A 5,671-nucleotide genomic window follows, 5' to 3' on the forward strand; every position below is an offset into this window, starting at 1 on the left:
TATATATATATGGAGTCCATGGTTTCAGATGTCCTTCAACGCGCACTTGGCGCCTTCAACTATACACACACAGTGCACAATAGAATCAATACCTTATAATACCCCTGGTAGTAAAAGGATGCATAACATCAACCTAAACATTTTTGCATGTACCCTACTTTCCTTTTCCTTATTAATGGAGGGTGCGAAAAAAAAAAAAAAAAAAAAAAATCAGATGTCCTTTGCTGCTCCCATGGACTATACTCTTCCGAACACTCCCTGAGAATGAACTCCTTTTGTTTTTCTTCTCGATGGAATTATTTCCTCACCTCTAATTTTTTCCAGCCATTTCATTGACTGATCAAATTTTTGTGGTGGAAACTAGAACTAAACCTAAATATCAAGATGGCTTCCTTTTATGTCCAAAACACTTACATGTTTTTCTGCTTCTCTTTATGGCCGATAATGATGCCACCAAAGGGTACCCTGCATATCAGGTGTTTGTTCGAACCGTATCTTGCAACCTGTTTGGAAGCAATCAGCAACACTTATCTTGAGTCAAACCTTTGTACCTGCGAGTCGGTCACTGCTGTGATAATGTTAAGAATCCTCTCAATACATTGCATTATATGGAATAATTTTAAGGTTGTTGATAATTTTATGTTCATTTGAAAACGGATGGGACATATCGCTCCATCTTTTCTTTTGACGTTCTCTTCTTCTTTGAAGGTCGTATGGAGTCCATTCAGTGGCAATTTTCGATCATCTGTCATCTTCGCTTCGAAGGAGATGCCCTGGCCATTTCCATTTACTCAATCTTGTCATCTTCAGTGTGTCAGTGAGTCCTGTTTCTTTCTTGATCTAAGCATTTTTTATTCGATCTCTTTTCCTCACTTTCACAATGGTTCTTCCAATATTATTTTGCCACACCTGTAATTTCCTCTCCTGAGCTATAGTCAGTGACCATGCTTGGCATCCATAAGTGACCACTGGGCTAATGCAACTATCGAAGATCTGCCTTTTAAGGTCAATACTTGTTTTTCCCTTCATTATATGCCTAAGGGACCAAATATTTTTCCAACCGAGTGCCAATCTCCCCTGGACCTCTTTCGCTCCTCTATCCGTGAATGATATTAACTGACCCAAATAGATATGCTCTTCAACATATACCAACTTATGGTTGTTAATTTCACACTCCTCTTTTACGCCATTTGTCATAAGTTTCGTTTGGTAGTTCGGATAAAGACCAACCTTTCACACAATGCCAGAAGCCGCTTAATCATTTCTCTCAGTTGTTCCATGCCTTTTGCAAAGAGCACAATATCATCTAAAAAACGTAGGTTGCTCAGCCATTTTCCATTTATTTTGTTGCCTACTTGTTTCCATCCAAGATTTTGTTTGTTCTTGTGTTGGAGATGGTGTTCTGGCGTCTTGGATGGGAAGAAGTAGGCATCAAATAAAAATAATACAATCTATTAAATAAATGTAAATTACAGTTATACAATTTGAGCAACAAGTAGTACAATTAAATGAACAGTTGTATAATTTACAAAATGGGGATTGATCCGCCGTTGGGCGCCCCCTCTAGTGATTTAAAAATAAATTAATTCTAAATCATGATTTTTTTTGTTTGTTTCAGATGTTTACTACTGGAGTTAATTATTTGGTGTTTTTTATTCAATACATGTAAGAAGCATAATATGGAAGAATATTTTTAATAATATATGAATTATTAAAGTCAATTTGTTAATAAAAATATTTATTGAATGATTACTTGTTGGATATCATTTACTTTATACTTTATACAAAGAACTCGTATGAATACTATAATTTACAAATACTGTTCTTAAGAGAAAAAATGTTGCTACCTCTTTGTCATGTTACATAGCTTCTGAAATATTGTTAAAAATGCTCCATAATAAATGTGCATACAAATCATTTGAGTTATTAATTAATTGCCACAAAAAAACAAAACACACTGTATAGCTAGCTACATATACAAGAGATCTCTACAAGGTCAACCAGACTGACTGTAAAACTAAACCTGCACATTCAGAGGGTAACGTTTAGACAGACTGATTACGGAAAAAATTATGAAATTTAATCATTCAAAATTTGAAGTGAAGGGTTTCTGAGAAATTTTGTAGTAAGCTACCCGACGTATAAAGACTAACAATAACATTACGGGTATTCATGATCTTTAGTTTAACATGTTAAAGTGTGTTAAATGGAGTAATATATGCCATCATTTAGCATGCTAAAACGATGTAACATATAGTAGGGGTATTCATGATCTTTAGTTTAACATGTTAAAGCGTGTTAAATAGAAAAACTCATGTTAAATCGAAAAAAATTGCCTTCTTTTACCGTGGTAAAACGAAATAACATTTAACATGGCTGAGAGTCTGTTACTTGGTAAGTTAAATCGAGAATGACGTCACACAATAGACCAGTTGAGATCGCCGCCATTTTTGTTGTTGTGACAGCTCAGTTCTTTCGTGTGTTTGTGGTATTCATATCTCTGTTATTAAACCAAAATGGATAATTTTAATGATACATTTGAGAAAAAAAAAACAGTAAAAAAAACAATGTAATTTCATTCTACTATCTGAAAATTTGTAAGCGCTCGCCAGATAAAAATCTGAAACTATATGAACCATGTAAATATTCTTAGGGGACATATGTCCCAGAATAAAGTTATTTTTTCATTTCATTTCATAAGCTAAACTTTCACACAAATTCCGTTTTAGGCATGTTGTAATTAATTACTTAAATCAAAACTGAAGTAAACAATAACATGAGGGTCTGGAAGGAAGGTTATAAACATAAAGGCTTACACAACAAGTTGCTGAGAAAATCCGCTAGGGGCTCTTATGCATTTAACGTTTAACATGACTTTAAATTTATAGTTATAACATTTAACATGGTGAAACATTTAACATTTAACACAACATCATGAATACCCCTAGTATGAGTCTGTATTGGTCTGCTAAATAGAGAGTGACGTCACGCAACAGACTAGCTGAGTTCTACACCATTTTGTCTGTTGTCGTTTTGATGTCGTTGCTTTTGTTCATTGACATCATTCAAACTCTACTAAAGTGAAGAATTAAACTAATAATGGGAGTAATGGAATAAAGGATAAAATAAGAGGAAAAAAAACATGAGAGGAGACAAGGAACAATTGAAGTGAAGGAAAGATGATGTGACGTAGCTTTTGGAGATTTTATTTTCTGGTAAATGTTACAAAAAGGGTTGTCCAGAAAATCCGCTAGGAGCTCTTCCCTGCACTTAGCATGTAATATGGACTTTAAATTGGCAGCTCATAATCCTATACTTGTAACATTCAGCATGTTAAAAGTTTCATATCATATTGCATCAGCTAATACAATAGAATCCATATCGGCTCTCAACTCACAAAACTTCAATCAATCTCAATATTTTTTTTTATTAATTATTTTTTTAATGTAATTTACAACTGTACAAAATAATACAATAAGTAAATATGTAGTATGTTTCATATACACTTGAAAATCTTGGGAAGGAACCACCCATTGGTGGTACTTGAAACATTAATTTAAATTAGAAGGTCCCGTGGCCATCTTCTTTTCAGACGCCTCGGAGGATTATCAGGGATTGTTAAGGATTAAAGATTAAGAATTAATGGGTTAGGATGGTTAAGGAGTTTGGAATAAAAAGACGCATATCTGTTTTGGGTCAAATCTGCAACGAATGGGATGTTAAGGTCTTTGTGAATGAGTTTTATCTCAATAATTGATTTTGATTCACACTTAATGATCATATCTGCCTGTAGTTTTTCTTAACTCCACTTGATGACCTCGATTCATTGTATTAAAATTATTATTATTAAAATTAGCTATATTTATGTGTATTAAAAAATATATTTTGTATATTGTGTTTATCCTCAATGCTCCTTATTTTGTTACTAATAAAACCATCCATAAAGACCTGTAACCGATCTAGCCCGAACCCGATATTATTCCTTCCATAATAAACTCCCTAACCACCCAAAGCCACTAGTTTCTAAGCTTGCTTTCTCTTTCATTCCTGGCAATCCTCCGAGGCGCCTGAAAAGAAGATGGCCTCGTGACATTATATTGTAAACTGTTTTCAGAGTTCTTCTACTGGGTAGTTTCTCTACATCCTGTATCATATCATTATGTCATTATGATCAAATTTACTTGTTTATTTCTTATACAGTTGTAAATATCAATGGGTAAATAAATAAAAAAAGTATATGGTGTTTAATTATATATATTATTATTTAGATCCTCTATGATCCTTATTTTTATGGTATTATTATATCATTTTGTTTTATTGTATCCTTTAGTCACTCTTTAGTTTTAATGATTCTTTCTTTTTTTTTATTCTTTATATTAAGTATCAAGCTACTTATTTTATTATATATTTTATTCTTTTTTTTTATATTTTATATTGTATTCTAATTTCTAATCAAGTTCACTCCAAACTTATTAGGAATTCATCAACTCATTATAATAAATTTATTTATTGGAAATTCGAATCATTATTATCCACTTCAAGACTTCTTTCATTTATTTTTTTACTTTATTTTCATTTATTATTTTGTATTTAGCTAATTTAATTATTAGTCTTATGGTTAAAAATAAATTCATATCGTACTGTTCTAGCTTGTAATTCATAGTAGCCTCCATAGTGTCCTAATAGTCAAAAGTGTAACTAATAAATTTCATTTATGGGTATCATTTTTATATGTTATTTTGGCACCGACCCATAGATGTCATGTTAGGCCATATTAGATGTACTGTTACTAGCAATGCATACAGGTTACTGTAATTAGCGACATAACTAAATCCCTATAAATCCATCAACCATATATAGATTATATTATAATATTAATTTCACGCCGTTTTTCAATTTCAGGCGCTTTTTAAATATTGCTCGATTAAACTGTGTTAAATTCTACTCTTCCAGTGTGGTATGATAAAAATTTAAATTTTAAATATAGGGTGTTATAATAAAAATGGGTCATAAAAATTTAGTTTAACTTAATACACTATTTTGAAATTAAAAAATACATTATGAACTTATGTCACGAAGATAATAATATTTATAATACTAAGCAAATAATTATAATACTAAATGCTTCAATTATATATTTAAAAAAATTAGTGATCGTCTTGTAATTTTTTTATTTTAAATATAAGGTGTTATAATATGGGTATTATAATATAAAATGGGTCGTAAAAAATTGAGTTTAACCCTTACGCTATATTGAAATAAAAAAAATACATTCTGAACTACAAAATACGTGTAAATTACAATTAATCTACGGTTTGTTTTCTTTACCTTAAAAATATAAAGATTAGTAAAAAAAAAAAAAACCTGAGTCACTGTTCCATTCCCACCTTAATATAATACAATGTATAAAAATAATGAAATGAAAATAGCCTTTTATAAGGCAAATATTTACAAATATTTGAAAAGTGTTATAGGATCGTCGTTTTCTGGACGTCTTAGTGGGGCGGGTCCAACCGGGAAGTATGACCTTTTTTGTGTTATGATCTTCTCTTGTGAGATTCTGACATGTACATTGGCCAACCAACTCTCTATAAGTGTCCCTGAAAAGTCAGATAAGTAGGCTACCATGAAGAGGCCGGAACCATTAAATATAGCACAGATTAACTCAAAA

At 31.5% G+C, this 5,671-nt stretch overlaps 1 long non-coding RNA gene across 1 annotated transcript in view; it reads left to right on the forward strand.

Annotated features, from left to right (window-relative positions):
* Positions 1 to 1,686, forward strand: part of LOC106681877 (uncharacterized) — a 2,011-nt gene extending 325 nt beyond the window's left edge. The window contains exon 3 of the long non-coding RNA XR_001343315.1: positions 1,619 to 1,686. This is a non-coding gene — a long non-coding RNA (uncharacterized lncRNA). The remainder of the gene's footprint in view (positions 1 to 1,618) is intronic.
* The last annotated feature ends 3,985 nt before the right edge of the window (positions 1,687 to 5,671 follow it).

This window comes from Halyomorpha halys, unplaced genomic scaffold (genome assembly GCF_000696795.3).
Source record: "Halyomorpha halys isolate HHAL.00 unplaced genomic scaffold, Hhal_1.1 Scaffold21.1, whole genome shotgun sequence".
Lineage (NCBI taxonomy): Eukaryota > Metazoa > Arthropoda > Insecta > Hemiptera > Pentatomidae > Halyomorpha > Halyomorpha halys.